Raw genomic sequence first — 16,373 nt, 5'->3', positions numbered from 1 at the left:
AGGCTCTTCTTTGAAAAGTTGCCAACCCCTGGGCTAGTATAACAGGATGCCCGTGCTTTAAAAGGGCTGAGAGGCCTCAGACTAGCCTGCCCTGTCTAATTAATACCATCCTGCCACATCAGTTCTGGATATGAGACTGAAAAAGAGAGGAAGGCCAATAATTAGTGCCTGCAGAAACTTTACCAGAAACTTTCTGAAAGGTGAACATTATCAGAGTGAAATTTTCTACTAGATTAAAAGACATGACATTGAAGAGAGTCATGAAGTATTTGAAAGAACAAAACGATTTTGTATGAAGGACTTTGAGAAAACTATTGATATTAGTAAGAATGCATTCACAGGCAAAGGTAATGTATTAATATTTACATATCGTTCAGGGTCTACACAGTGGCACTATTTTGGGATACCAAAAGTCTTCCGAAATAGCTATCCCATGTCTTTAGAACGTACCCGTTATTTTGAGAGAGGTCTCACAATAGCAGATGTGCTATTTGGAGACATCCATTAACACCTCATGGAATGAGAGTTACAGAGATGATGAAATAGTGCATTGTTTCAAAATTCGGTGCTGTGTAGATGTGCAAAAATTTCAAAATATGCTATTTCAAAATTCAATCGAAATAAGATACCCAATTAGCGTAGCACAAATCGTGTATCTTATTTCAAGTTTAGGGTGCTGTATGGACATACCCTCAGAGAACAATAGGAGGGTTCTTTTGGTATCATGAAATTCTATATGGGGAAAAGAAGTGATACAGGTGGGGTGAAAACACAGTAGTAATTGCAACACAGAAAACAGGCAAACTATCTACAATAGTGTGCCTATAGACCAACTGTCTTTACACCCTATCTGGATGTAAATTATGATGGGACTAGGAAAGAAAGAACAGGTGTTTATCTGCAAAACAATGGAATTCTAAATAAGATGCAATATGGTTTTAGGAGACGATGATGTACCATTGATCACATTGTTAAATTAGAAAGGGAATTACAAAAAAGTATGAGGAACAAAGGTTTCACAATAACTGTTTTTGTAAACAATTAAAAGATAGAAGGGAAGCTTGTTGTGCCACTAGGAACAGGGGAATAAATGTATAAGTATAGTAGAGAAATTTTGAGTTAAAGGACCATACAGGTCAGAGTTAGAAATGTTCTGTTACATATATATAATATTAAAAATGATATATCACAGGGTAGAGTTATCTGTTCTACCATATTTAATATTACAATAAATAATCACCCAGAAACAAATTAGTAATGGGGCATGTGCAACTCTGTTTGCAGGTGATTGTGCTCTTGTGTGTTGAACAGGAATATTAAGGTGGCAGAAAAGAGAATCAATAAAATGTTATGAGAGACCTCTGCCTGGCAGAATGCATGAGGTTTCAATTTCTTCATTGCTAAAACTAAAAGATTGATCTTTGAAAGAAAAGAAAAGAAAAGAAAAGAAAAGAAAAGAAAAGAAAAGAAAAGAAAAGAAAAGAAAAGAAAAGAAAAGAAAAGAAAAGAAAAGAAAAGAAAAGTTAAACAGGAATACAAACAGTATCTTTATGGAGAAAAACAGATATGGTTAAAAGTTTTAAATTCTTAGGGGTAAAATAAATATCTTTGGAAAAATGGTTTAAACTATGTTAAAAATAAATGTGTAGGATGGAGTAACCTCCTTAAAAATCTTGTTGGGGCTAATTGGGAATGGATAAGAAAACATACCTGATAGTACATACAAACTTTTACTAAGAGCACTTATTGATAATGGCTGTGAAGCTTTGAGGTCAGCATCAGAATCAGAAGTTAAAAAAATGATTCAATGTATGTCCAGGCACTTGAATTATGTGTGATGCATTTATTACAAGAACTATAAGCATGATACAGGTAGCTTGTAGCGAAAAGCCAGTTACACTGTGAATTAAACTACTGGACTTAACTTTCTGGGACAAAGTTAATGTGAACTGGAATGATAAAAACACCAAGTAAATATATGAAAGAGTTTGATAGTTGAAACATAGCAGACAAAGTTAGAACTCCACATGCCATTCAAGTTTAAAGGAATTGAAAAACAATGAAATGCTGAATGAAATAAAAACTTTTATTCTTGAGAGAAAAAAGTTATTGATGGAAAGTTGCATATCCAAACATGGATTTAAATTTATTTTATAAACTAAATGATAAAGAAGAGAGAGTAGATATTAAGTACGGAGGTGTACTGAGGAATAGTGAAGTCAGTTTTGTCAAATATATAGAGATGGGTTATTATTATTAATAGTTATTATTATTGTTGTTGCTATTATTAATAACAATAACAAGACATGTCAAGTTGGCATATTGTATACAAAAACCAGGAATTGGTACAGCTAAAAGAGTATCTGACTAGGTAGCTGTCATGACAACTGAACTAGTAGCAATAATGTTAGCATTAAATTGGATCTGGGATGTATGCCCAGCAGCAGAAGTCATATTTTTGAATAGAGTCTCTAGGTCCTATGGTAATAAAATCTATCTCAGTATGTAGCAATGATTGAATTAATGAAATTATATTTCTAATAACAGAGTTAGTACAGAAGGCGAAACTTGTAGCATTAACTTAGCAGGGAATAAAATGGTGGCCAAGGCATCCTTAAAGCTCTATAAAGAATGGGCAGATTGACATAAAAATACTTTTGAACAAACAGGAATTCAAAAGTGTGGTCCTGAAATATTTAAAAGAGGAAAGGCCAAAAAAAAAAAAAAAAAAAAAAAGGATTAACGAAAAAAGAGAAAGAAATTGTTTTTAATCATGTCCTAGGTTACATCTACACAATCACGCATAGCTTTATGTAATTTGAGCTATGAAAATTGTGTATCTTATTTCGAGATAGCCTAGTTCGAAATTTGGCACTGTCTACACATCACCAAATTTTTGAATAGAGCACTGTTCTGGCATCTTCCTTATTCCTCATGCAATGAGGTTTACAGGAAGCCAGAATAAGATGCCTGTTATTTCGAATGTATTTCAAAATAAAGAGCATGCTGTTAAGATATGCACAATGCTATTTCTAGCTAATGGATGTTATCCTGACATAGCACCGCTCTGTAGACATGCCCCTAGAGTTTATAATAATAACATTCTTCAGGGATTGGATCTGATTAATGAAGTATTTCTGTTAAGAGTACGAACTGGTCATTGTAACATAAACATTTTTTTGCAAAATAAAGATGCAAATGTCACCTATGTGCACTCTGTGGGTGTGTCTAAACAACAGGGTTTTTTCGAAAAAAGTGGCCTTTTTTTAAAAAAAACTTCCCCTGCATCTAGACTGCCACTGCCTTCTTTCAAAATTAAATCGAAAGAACGCAGCGGTTTTTCTGACCGTGGTAAACCTCATTTTACAGGGAAGAATGCCTTTTTTTCAAAAGCGCTCTTTCGAAAAAAGGCGTTCTTGAATGCAAACAGGGCTTTTTCAAAAGAGAGCATCCAGACTGCCTGGGTGCTCTCTTTCGAAATAAAGGCTCACTTTTTCAAAAGAAGTGGTTGCAGTCGAAACTCTCTTTTGAAAGATTCTGTCGAAAAAGCCTCTTTCAAAAGAGGCTTGTAGTCTAGATGTACCCTGTAAAATGCAAGACACAGCTGATATCTTTTATGGCTATGTAAGATCCTTGATAAAGAACAGGGAAACCGGTTCAGGGAAGGTTCAGGAGTCTCTTCACCCATCTGGACCTCAGCAAGCACAGCATCCCCTTTGTGGTGGTGGCCTGCTGTGCACTCTACAACCTTTGTGAGAATAAGGAGAAGACATTTTAGCCAGGACAGGGTGACAGAGGCTGAATACCTGACTAGGGCATTTGAGCAGTTGGACACCAGCACCATCAAGAGAGCACATTAAGGGGCTAAGCTCATCAGAGAAGCCTTGAGGGAGAGTTTCATGCAAGGCCAATTGTAAGACTCTCCCATGCCTCTCCACAAGGGGGTCCTACATTCCCTATGTGTGCCTTTCTTCCTTCCCCCATCCCTTCCCTGCCTTTTCTCCCCAGCTTCCCCCATCTCTTGGAAACAGGAAGGAGGAAGAAGGAGAGAGGGGTCTCGGGGCTGGGGCTGGGGCTGGGGCTGGGAGTGGTGCCTGCCTCTGGATGGTCAGGAGGCTTCAGCTGCCCAAAAGATCCCACCACCCCATGTTCTGGGGCCTCAGCAGCTCCTAAGGTAGCTAGGACAGGAAGCCATGGGCAGAGTGGGGAGGTGGCTGGTGGCCGCCTCCATGTATGATACCATGCGCTCCATCACCAAGACAAGGGAGGAGCACATGGTCTTATGCTGGCATGCCAGCTGGTCTTAGGCGGCCTTCCATTGTTCTTAGTCAGCCTGGTGCTACTCCTAGTCAGCAGACCACTCCTAGTGCTCCTCCTCGAACCCCCAGATGAGGGACTGCAGGCAAGACATCTGCTCCCATGTCAGGTCTTCATGGGTTCTTTTCCTCCTGCAGATCCCACAAAGTTTGGTAGATGGCATGGGAAGTGGTGAAGGAGGTGGTGTACACACAACACTCACAGCTATGAACAAAAGTGATAAGGGCAGTCATCCCAGGGGACACTGTATATGAAGCTAGCACTAATCTCTGATCCAGTTCTGAAAGTCTCAGTTCAGATGATGGTGATGTGCTTCAAACAAGGCCATATGTTGCCTACACAGTGGGCACTTTCCAGAGGGGGCACAGATGTCTCTTGGGACCATTGCTACACCCATGGCCCCGGCACAGGAAGGTGCTGGCCAGGCCAGGAGCCTGTGGGTGGAAGAAGAGGATGAGGAGGCTAGGCTTCCTACTGTGTCCTACACATGCCAGGTCTGGTTCTGGCAGCATCCCACAGAAAAAGAACTTCTATCACTGCCCACTGGAGGTGGAGGAGGTGTGTGTGAGCAGCAGAGAGAGCTATTGGGTCACTTCTTTCTACTCCCCCCAACAGGTTCAATCTCCTCCACAATGCCATGCTTGATTGGGAGCAGATGCTGCCTGAACACGGGCTTGACCCTATGCCGTATGCTGCACTGCTATGTTGTTCCATGACCCAGACTTCCTAGTGGTGGCTTGTTGAGGGAAGTTGTCCCATCACGGAGGTCAGAATAAGGAATCTTGTGAGAAGAATTGAGGGGTTCCTGTGTGAAAGTGTCAAGAAGCTGAGTGTTCCATACTGGCGCTCCATGTTCACCCATGTGCACAGGCTGTTGTGTGGCCCTCAAGCTGACTAGGCCAAGAGAGGAGCATGCAGCCCCTCACAGCCCATCACCTGCCCCCATGTGTGTATAGGGAATGGTGCACGATGACTTCCTTGGGCTCCTCCAAAGTCTGTGAGATATTCTGGGAAGGGAAGACTGGCTCCAGGGTGAGGAGCAAGTCCTGGCTGGTGGGCATGGTTGTCTGGCTGGCCTCCTGCTCCTCCTCCTCCTCCTTGTGGGTGTTGTCTGCCACCCCAGTCACCTTGAGGCTGACGTTGGTCATGTCCTGGCCCTACTCCATTATAATGGGCAGGGAGATGACTGGCCCCCTTCTCATGATGGCATCCAGCTGGTCGAAGTACTGAGAGCTGTGCAGTTCCACCCCTGAGCATCCGATCTGCTCCCTGGTTTTGAGGTAGACCTTCTGGAGCTTCTTAATCTTCATTGGGACCTGGCCCAGTGTCCGGCTGTGGCCTTTGTCAGCCAGGCTGATGGCAATATGGTCCATATTCCTCTTTCTGTTGGATCTTTGAGGTTGGTCTCTTCCCCCCGAAATCTGGATATCGTTCAGGATCTCCACAGCAGTCCAGGCCCGAGTGTTCCTGTGTCCCTGGCCAGTGGCAGTTGAGGGAGCAGCAGGAATGCTGACAGCTATGGGAGGTTCTGAGGAAGCATCGGGGTCAGTCATGGCTCCCTCGCTGGCTGCTGTCTTGCATATGGCTTTCACTGCTCTCCAACATGTGAGAATCCCTTCTCCTGCTGCCTGGAGTTTTAAGCTTCTCAGGAGAAGGGGAGAAGTGGAGAGGTCAGGTTTGACCAGAGCGGACAGAACTGCAGCTGTGAGAGGCCTCTGGAGGCCAATTATTGTGAATTAGCAGTGGCAGAGCATCCACACTAATGCTATTTCAAAATAACAATTTCAAAATTAGTATTATTCCCTGAGGAAATCAGGAGCACACATTTTGAAAAAAGCAGTCTGTTATTTTGAAATTATGAGCTTGGTGGTATGGATGTTCTCCTTATTAAGTCAACCTAAGAAGAGTTATTTCTTAATAACTCCCTAGTGTAGACCAGGGCCTAGAGACAAAATCACATGCCTCTTATTTTTAAATATCTTCTCCTCTAGTTTTTGTTTCTTTTCAATTTACTTTCAGCTTTTCGTTTCTTTTTGTTTTGTTTCTTTTCATTTTGTTTCTTTTCTTTTCGTTTCTTTTCTTTTAATTTCTTTTCTTATTAACAATGTGCCTAAACTGGGAATTCTGATCCTGAGTTGTATCAGTATCCAATCTTTCCTGAAGTTTAATGATGACATACAATTCATAGCCTATCTCTTGGAGTAAGCCATCTGATACCTAGGTTGTGTAGACATATTCATACTAGTTCTCACTGAACCAATGCACTATAAATAATATTGTTGTAGTAGTAGCATGGGCAGCCACTGCATATGTACTCATGCGGTCAGGTGGATTGGTACACATGGCAACTAGCCTAAGTACTGATTGCGGCTTCCTGTGATATTATTTTTAGCATGTTAGCTCAATGAGAGTTAGTGCTAGTGTATGCGACAAGGAGTCCTGTGGCACCTTATAGACTAATAGATGTATTGGAGCATAAGCTTTCTTGAGCAAAGACCCACTTCATCAGATGCATGTAGTAGAAATTTCCAGAGGCAGGTATAAATATGCAGGCCAGAATAAGACTAGAGATAACGTGGTTAATTCAGTCACGGAGGGTGAGGCCCATTTCTAGCAGCTGACCTGGAGAGGAGAAACTGCTTTTGTAGTTGGCTAGCCATTCACAGTCTTTGTTTAATCCTAAAATGATGGTGTCAAATTTGCAGATGAACTGTAGCTCAGAAGTTTCTCTTTGAAGTCTGGTCTTGAAGTTTTTTTGCTACAGTATGGCTACCTTTAAATCTGCTACTGTGTGTCCAGGGAGATTGAAGTGTTCTCCTACAGGTTTTTGTATATTGCCATTCCTAATATCTGATTTGTATCCATTTATTCTTTTATGTAGGGACTGTCCAGTTTGGCCAATATATATAGCAGAGGGGCATTGCTGGCACATGATGGCATATATTACATTGGTAGATGTGCAGGTGAATGAACCAGTGATGGTGTAGCTGATCTGGTTAGGTCCTTTGATGGTGTCGTTGGTGTAGATATGTGGACAGAGTTTGGCACCGAGATTTGTTGCATGGGTTGGTTCCTGAGTTAGAGTTACTGTGGTGCGGTGTATAGTTGCTGGTGAGAATTTGCTTCAGGTTGGTGGGTTTTCTGTGAGCAAGGATTGGTCCGCCTCCCAAGGCCTGTGAAAGTGAGGGATCATTTTCCAGGATGGGTTGTAGATTACTGATGATGCATTGGAGAGGTTTTAGCTGAAGACTGTAGGTGATGGCCAGTAGCGTTCTGTTGGTTTCTTTCTTTGGGTACGTCTAGACTACCGCGTTTTGTCGACGGAAGTTTTGTCGACAGATACTGTCGACAAAACTTCCGTCGACAATTTGCATCCAGACACATGGAGTTCTGTCGACAAAGCGGCTTGCTTTGTCGACAGAACTCTGTAGTCTGGACACAGTGTTACAGGCAATAACACCTTCTGTCGACAGAGTTCTGTCGACAGAAAGTGTTATGCCTCGTAAAACGAGGTATACCAGCGTCGACAAAACCGCGGAGTTCTGTCGACGTTATGTCGACAGAACTCCGCGGTAGTGTAGACGCTGGTATTGTTTTGTCGACAAAAGTCCACTTTTGTCGACAAAACTAGGTAGTCTAGACACACCCTTTGTTTTGTCTTGTAGTAGGAGGCTTCTGGGTACATGTCTGGCTCTGTTAATCTGTTTCCTCACTTCCTCATGTGGGTATGTAGTTTCAAGAATGCTTGGTGAAGATCTTGTAGGTGTTGGTCTCTGTCTGAGAGATTGGAGCAAATGCGGTTGTAACTTAGTGCTCGGCTATAGACAATGGATCGTGTGGTGTGTCCGGGATGGAAGCTAGAGGCATGAAGGTAGGCATAGCGGTCAGTAGGTTTTCAGTATAGGGTGGTGTTTATGTGACCATCACTTATTTGCACCGTGGTGTCCAGAAAGTGGATCTCTTGTGTAGACTGGTCCAAGCTGAAGTTTATGATGGGGCAGAAGATGTTGAAATCATGGTGGAATTCTTCCAGAGTCTCCTTCCCATGGGTCCAGATCAATGTAGTGAAGGTAGAGGAGGGCCATTAGTGGATGAGAGCTGAGGAAACGTTGTTCTAGGTCAGCCATGAAAATGTTGGCATATTGTGGGGCCATGCGGGTGCCCATAGCAGTGCCACTGGTTTGGAGGTATATATTGTCACCAAATCTGAAATAGTTGTGTGTGAGGATAAAGTCACAGAGCTCAGCCACCAGTTGTGTTGTGGCATCATCAGGGATACTGTTTCTGACAGCTTGTAGTCCATCTATGTATGGGATGTTTATGTAGAGAACCTCTAAATCCATGGTGGATAGCATGGTATTCTTTGGAAGATCACCAATGCATTGTAGTTTTCTCAGGAAATCAGTGGTGTCACGGAGATAACTGGACATGCTGGTGGCGTAGGGTCTGAGTAGAGAGTCCAAATATCCAGACAGTCCTTCAGTGAGAGTGCCAATGCCCAAGACGATGGGGCATCCAGGATTTCCGGGTTTGTGGATCTTGGATAGTAGATAGAATAACGCCAGTCGGGGCTCTAAGGGTATGTTGATTTGTTCCTGTGCTTTTGTGGGGAGTGTCCTGAGCAGATGGTGCACTTTCATAGTATACTCCTCAGTGGGATCTGAGAAAAGTGGCCTGTAGAATGTGGTATTGGAGAGTTGTCTGGCAGCCTCCTTTTGGTAGTCAAACCTGTTCATGATGACAACACCACCTCCTTTATCAGCCTCTTTGATTATAAGGTCAGAGTTCTTTCTGAGACTGTGGATGGCATTACGTTCTGCACTACTGAGGTTATGAAGCAAGCGATGCTGTTTTTCCACATTTTCTGCCTGTGCACGTTGGTGGAAGTATTCTATGTATAGATCCAGACTGTCATTTCGACCCTCAGGAGGAGCCCATGTGGAGTTCTTCTTGTGCTGTTGGTGAGAGGGTATCTGTGCATCAGTGCGCTGTTCAGTGTTCTGTTGAAAGTGTTAGTATTTGTGTACACAATCTGGTTACATGCAGTTTAGACACAGGCATAGTTCTCTTTTATAGAAATAGCATCTAAAACACAATATCTCTCTAGCTCTCAATTTCATAGATACATAAATTATAAGGCCAGAAGAAACCACTGTGATTGACTAGCTTGACCTTCTGTGTTACACAGTCCATCAATTTTTTTCCCCAGAATTCATGGGCATGGAGGGTTCTGATACAATGACTTTCATGGCTGAAAATTCATGGAGAAAGTAAAAATGTGAGTTTTATTTCACACATGATTCATTTAAATTAAAGTTAACAGTTTCTGGGTGAAGATTAGGTTACTTAAGAAGACAATGTGCTATTCATGTGGCTAAATTAGACTAATCTAAATGAAAAGTAACATTTTTAGTTTTGAAATTTAAATTCTAGTATTATAAAAAGAGCAGGCTTCCCAAAGCTCAATTTCTGCATGTAAATTTCTCATTTACTGAATCTTCCTTTCAAATACGAGCTCAGAGAGCAAGTGTTTTTAAAATGACTCATGTGTAGTATTATACCCAAATCACTTATATTTGGCAGACTGTAACTTGTGTGATTTTTTTTATCTGTTATTGTTATTATTAAGAAGAAAAAACCCCACCAGTATGAAAAGGTACAAGTAAGAACTTATCTCAAATTGAACAAACAGTTGTTACATTATCTGCTTTTATGGAATTTATGTTCACCTTCAGGAACAATAGAAAAAATTTATGGAGTCATATTTTCTCTTATGGGATACATCAACTGCAGCAGCTTTGATTTGGTGTCAACACTTGCAGATATAATGAAGACTAATGTTGACTAAATGCCAACCAGAAAACACTTCAGAAAAATAGAAGTGATTGAAAAAATGCCTTCCATTGTTACATGAGTTGCTTCTGGCTTTTACAGCTTCTCTAGTGGATCTTCTGTGTTATCAATGCACTGAGCAGCATGTTTATCCTGTATGGGCCAAGTTTTCTCCTCGAATACACAATCTGTGGAATTTGGAGTATTGTGTGGAATGTAGTGCAGCATTTGATGCTGAATCTTCAGCATTAGCACAATAAGCTAACCTAAAGTTAACCAGATAGAAATCTGTTTGATTCTCAGTGAAACGAATACTGAAGATTTCATGGATACTTAAAGACACATTATTAAAAAGAAAAAGATCCTATATGAAAGGAAAGAGATAGGGAAATACCATTTTTAACTTTATTTTTTAACAGTAATATTCCAAACTCTTCAAAATGTTCCAAATATGACACTGGGGTAAGAATATATGAACACCCATACTGGGTCAGACCAAGGGTCTATCTCAGTAACCTGTCTTCCAACAGTGGCAGATGCCAGGTGCCCCAGAGGGAATGAACAGAAGAGGTAATCATCAAGTGATCCAATCCACTGCCACCCATTCCCAGCCCTGACAAATGAAGGCCATGGATGCCCATGCTAACTAGTAACTATAGATGGATCTATCTATCCTCCATGAATGTATCTAGCTCTTTTTTAAACCCTGTTAATGTCCTGATGTTCACAACATCCTCTGGGAGGAAGTTCCACAAGTTGACTGTGCACTGTGTGAAGAAATGCTTCCCTTTCTTTGTTTTAAATCTGCTTGTATTCATTCAATTTAGTGAGCCCTAGTTCTTGTGTTATGAGAAGTGAATAACTTTTCCTTATTTATTTTCTCTGAACGAGTCATGATTTTAAAGACCTCTATCACATCCCTCCTTAGTCATCTCTTTTCCAAGCTGGAAAGTCCCAATCTTATTAATTTCTCCTCATACGGCAGCCATATCAAACCTTTAATGATTTTTGTTGCCCTTTTCTGAAACTTTTCCAATACATTATTTTTTTGAGATGAGGTGATCACATCTGCACACAGTATTCAAGATGTGGGTATACCAAGGATTTATACAGTTGCAATATTAAGTTTTCTGTCTTATTATCTGTCTCTTTCTTAATCATTCCCAACATTCTGTTTGTTTTTTGACTGCCAATGCCCACTGGGTGGATGTTTTCTGAGGACTATACACAGTGATACTAAGATCTCTTTTTGAGTGGTAACAGCTAATTTACACAGCATCTTTCTATATATATTGTTGGACTTATGTTTTCCAATATGTATTGCTTTGCATTTATCAACACTGAATTCCATCTGCCGTTTTGGTATGTAGCTATACGCAGTACTGAAAGGCTCTGGAAGTGGGGAGGGCCTTTTCCCTAACACAGGGAATGGTTGTGACAGCCTTTTCTCTTCCAGAGCCTTTCCTCACTGCTAGAGTCCTTCCTTGTAGTAGGGAAAAACTCTGGTAGAGGAACTTGTGGAGCCTTTCCTTCCTTTTTTTCTCCCACTGCAGCTTTTCCTCCCTGCCAGACACTTTTGCTGAGACAGGGAAAAGCTTTGGTACCAGGAAGACAGTGGGTTACTACACTGCTAAACATGTCCCGTGTAGATATGGTCAGCACTGCTTTGTCGTGTACAGAGTTACAGGTAGGGTATAATCTCCTAGGGTTCTTGCATGTCTCTTCTCTACTCACCTATGAAAAGCCTCATCGCCAACACGGCTAAGAATATCCTTGCCATGCTGCCATAGGTGTAGGTGTATTTATAGAGCACAGGTACCATAATTTACATCTTGTGCCACAACCTTCCAGCTTTTTAATGTACAACTCTTCCCAGCTTCGATGCTTTTACACATGGGTAAAGTAATTGGATGTCAGTATAGGGGAGTCTATGTATAAAGGTGCCTAAATAGGTGTGGGTAGTTATGCTATTGTAAGGGGAGGAAGGGATTAATTTACACTTATTTATGCATCACTTCTTAATTTGACCTCTCATCTATAAGATCAACTTTGATTTAATTTGCTTTTATCTACTTAGTTTCATTTTATTTGGCAAAGAATTCACAGGTATAGAACAATTATATGTAGAACTGATTGATTTCTAATTAGCAAATCGTAATGTAAAACAAAAATATCTGCCTGCCAAATCTGTTCTTCCTGGATGATTGGAAACATAGTTATATTTCAGAGTCTGTTGGATAAAGGTAAACATTTCTGAGTCTAGTCTACCATTGCTGAGCATGAATAACTCCCACTGACATTAGTGGAAATTCATTTCATGGATCAGTGGGAAAATAGACTCAATATTGTATGGTATGGATGTGCAGTGATGTTCAAAGATGTTTGTTATTACCTTTATATAATGTAATCTCATAGACTGAATGGTCATCATGTAGATTATTTCCTTTGTTCATATGCAGTGCATGGTGTTCAGACAGGTCTATGATTTATTTGTTTTTTCAACAGACGGAAGATGAACAGTATAATTTTATTGTCTCATGTAGAAGTGCATTACAAAAAAGGCATTGTGATTTTAAAGTCAGCCTCTAAAGGCAATAATGCCTAGTGGTCAACCAGCAATGTTAACTAATATGACCTTTTATGGGAATGTAAAGTCTAATATAAGGACATAATGCAGATTTGAAGAATGAAGGAGTCCCAGGAATGAATACTGATTGCCATTTTGAGGACCTGGGACCAGAAGTCCTGTCCTCTCAGCAAGTACTAATATACAAACAAATTATGATAATTATCATTACAGAGACTTGGTGGGAAAAATTCTATGACTAAAATGTTAGTACTGATCACTGCTGTTTCTTTAAGGACAGAAACAGATAAAGAAGAGGAGTATTTTGAAGAACATATACAGAAATGATGTGCAAAAACGGAAAATAAAAGGGGGGCAATATCCTAGAAGGGGTCACAATAGGCCAGCTGTCTACACTGGCCGCTTGAATTTGCGCAAGAGCACTGACATTATAATGTAAGAATTCAGTGCTTCTTGCTCAAATACTTTGACGCTCCCGCTCAGAATACTTGCGCAACTGGGCTAGTGTAGATGGCTAAAATGGCCATTGGAGCTTTCTTGCGCAAAAGCGCATCCATACTGGGCACGGATGCTTTTACACAAAAGCATCCGTGCCAATCTAGATGCTCTTTTGTGGAAATACTTTTAACGGAAAAAATTTTCCGTTAAAACTATTTCCGCAAAATCATGCCTGTCTAGTTGCAGCCTGAGAGTACAGATCACTGAAGTATGACAAGCTGCTCCGGATACCATCTCTGATAAGGAGCAGTAATGCAAACCACTACCGGAGAGCACACAGAACAATGAAGGAGCAAAGAAGAAAAAAAAACCCTGAAGATGTGGTCCCAGCTCCAGTGGAGAAGTAAATAAAAAGTAAAGACCCTAACACCCGTCACTTTCCCCTCCCAGGTGACCATATTTAAAAAAAAAATAAAACAGGCTGGGGAGCTTGCCCAAGCCGTCCCCCCCTTGCAGGGCTCACCCAAGTCACCCTCTCTTTGCCTCCTGGGTTGAGACTGACCCTCCCCCCAATCTGATTCTGGGGCTGAGTCTCCACTCCCGAACTCTGTACTGCCCATGGTGGGGTCTACCCCCCCAGCCCAGGGGCTGACCCCTCCTCCGAGCTTAGGGGCTGACCCTCACCCTTGATCCCTGTGCCACCTGCAGTTGAGGGCTGAGCCCCCCCAAACTCTGCACTGCCCACAGCAGAGTCTACCCCCTCCAGCCCTGTGCTGCCTGCAGCTGGGGCTGAGATAAAAAAATAACTCATTTGAATAGTACCCAAATATATTGATTATACAGAAGAATTTGTTGAATTATTCCAGACATTGACACAATTCTGCTGTGTTTTCATGATCTATAGTGGTAAAATATCAGACAAAGTTAATGGAGCAAAGTAGCAACAGTTCAGGTCTTTTGAATTGGAAGTTTATGTTTAAAATACTTCCAGATGGTTCTTTGTCTAAAAGGACTGCTATCTGTAGCTATTGCAAGGCTGAACTCCGATACCACAGATGCAATTCAAGTCTGCAGTACCACCTATGTCCTAAGTATGCTCTTGCCTCTGGATCTTGTTCTACAGATAACCTACCACCAGCAAACAGGTCAAGCCAGTCATGAGTATAATTACAGAGTTTCAGGATTTCTATGAGCCCATGGATCAAACAAACAAAATACAACACCTTAACCAATGCTATTGCAAACCAAAATGCTGCAGACCACTCAACATTGTAAATGACAGAGGACTAAAAGATATTATTCAAATAGCATCTTTGACTCAGTCATACACCTTGCCCTCCTGAGGAACCATTGCATCACAAATAAATGATCTATATAACAATAAGAAGACTACAAAGTTGGAGTTTCTGAGAAATGCACTGGCTGTGGCTTTAACTGGTGATCACTGATCATCCTTGAGCAATCATAGCTATCTTGGTGTCACTACAGTAGTTTTCTGTAACAGTAACTCATACTGAAGAGAGACGTGCTGAAGCATATGCAGTCTTTCATGAATGTTGTGAAAGTGGAATATTCAAGAAAAGGTAACAACAATTAGTACTAACAGTGTACGTAATATGGTAGCAGCAGCCAGTTGCTTGCCTTTTGAACACGACATACGTTGCTCACAGTCTGCAGCGATCCATTACTGTCGCATTCAGTGATGGTGGTTTTGAAAACGTGCTGGCAAAATGTAGAAAACGTGTGGGCCATTTCAAACACAGTCTAGCTAACAGTACAGAGCTAGGAATACAACAAGCTGCAAATGGACAGAAACAAGAACCTCTGGTACAAGATATTTCAACCAGATGGAATTCCATATTGTCTATGATTCAGCACCTGCTTCACAATAAAGCTGCTATCACATCCACATTAGCTCTTCAAAAGCATCATCTATCAGTGCCAACAGATAAGGAGTTTGAAAAACTGCAAAAGCTAGAAACATTATTTGAGCCCTGCAGTTTTGTGACTGAACTTCTTGGGGGTGAGGGGGTAGGCAGAGAACTGTATGTTTCCTGCTCCATGGTTTTATACACTTTCTGCCATATTTTCCAAGTTATGGCAGTTCCTGTTGATGACCCAGCATACGTTGTTAGATTTAAGAACACTTTCACAGGTGATTTTACAAAATGCAAAGAAGATACCAATCTGAGGTTTCTTAAAATAATTACAGCACTAGACCCTAGGTTTAAGAATCTGAAGTGCCTTCCATAATCTGAGAGGGACAAGGTGTGGAACATTTTGTCAGAAGTCTTAAAAGAGCAATCCTCTGATGCAGAAACTAGAGAAACTGAACCACCACCACGAAATAAATAAATAAATCAACCTTCCACTCTGGTGGAATCTGATTCAAATGAAAAAAAATGAACATGCTTCGATCCGCACTGTTTTGGAGCAGAACCCATCATCAGCATGGATACATGTGGTCAAAGCATGAAGAGGCAGATGCATCTTTAGCATATCTGTCATGTAAATATCTTGCTACACCGGCTTCAACAGTGCCATGTGAACACCTGTTTTAACTATCTAGTGTCATTGTACACAAGAAGTACATAGCCTTATCTCCCAGAAAGGTAAACAAGCTTGTTTGTCTTAGTGATTGGTTGAAAAATAAGTAGGACTGAATGGACTTGTGGGGTCTAAAGTTTGACAATCTGTTAAGTGAAGTTATTCTTGTTTACATAATTCTACATTTGTAAGTTCAGCTTTCATGATAGAATTTGCACTACAATACTTCAGTGAGGTGAACGTAAGGGTTTTTTTACAGTATAAATGTTTTACAATAAAATTAAATATAAAGTGAGCACGATATACTTTGTATTCTATGTAGTAATTGAAATAAATATATTTGAAGATATAGAAAACATCTAAAATATTTAAATAGATAGTATTCTTATTATTGTTTAACAGCGTGATTAATTGTGCAATTAATATCAATTAATTTTTTAAATAATGCGATTAATCATTATTAATTTTTTTAATTGTTTGACAGCCCTAGTATGTAATGAAACAATAAGTTTACACTGCTATGAATCATATGAAACAACTATTGTGGCTCTTTTGGGTCATGTTGATCCCATTGGGGACATTATTTTAATGAACATTACAGTGAGAGCATCAGGTCTCTGCATGTGTACCTATAGGTATATATTTATAACTC

The 16,373-nt window shown here is 40.7% G+C and overlaps 1 pseudogene; it reads left to right on the top strand.

The window, feature by feature from the left end:
* The first annotated feature begins 14,101 nt into the window (after positions 1 to 14,101).
* Positions 14,102 to 15,831, top strand: LOC142827106 (E3 SUMO-protein ligase ZBED1-like; annotated as a pseudogene).
* The last annotated feature ends 542 nt before the right edge of the window (positions 15,832 to 16,373 follow it).

The sequence above is a fragment of the Pelodiscus sinensis genome, chromosome 1 (assembly GCF_049634645.1).
Source record: "Pelodiscus sinensis isolate JC-2024 chromosome 1, ASM4963464v1, whole genome shotgun sequence".
Taxonomy (NCBI): domain Eukaryota; kingdom Metazoa; phylum Chordata; order Testudines; family Trionychidae; genus Pelodiscus; species Pelodiscus sinensis.
The sequence above is the reverse complement of the archived record's forward strand: the minus strand, read 5'-3'. Positions and strand labels throughout refer to the sequence as shown.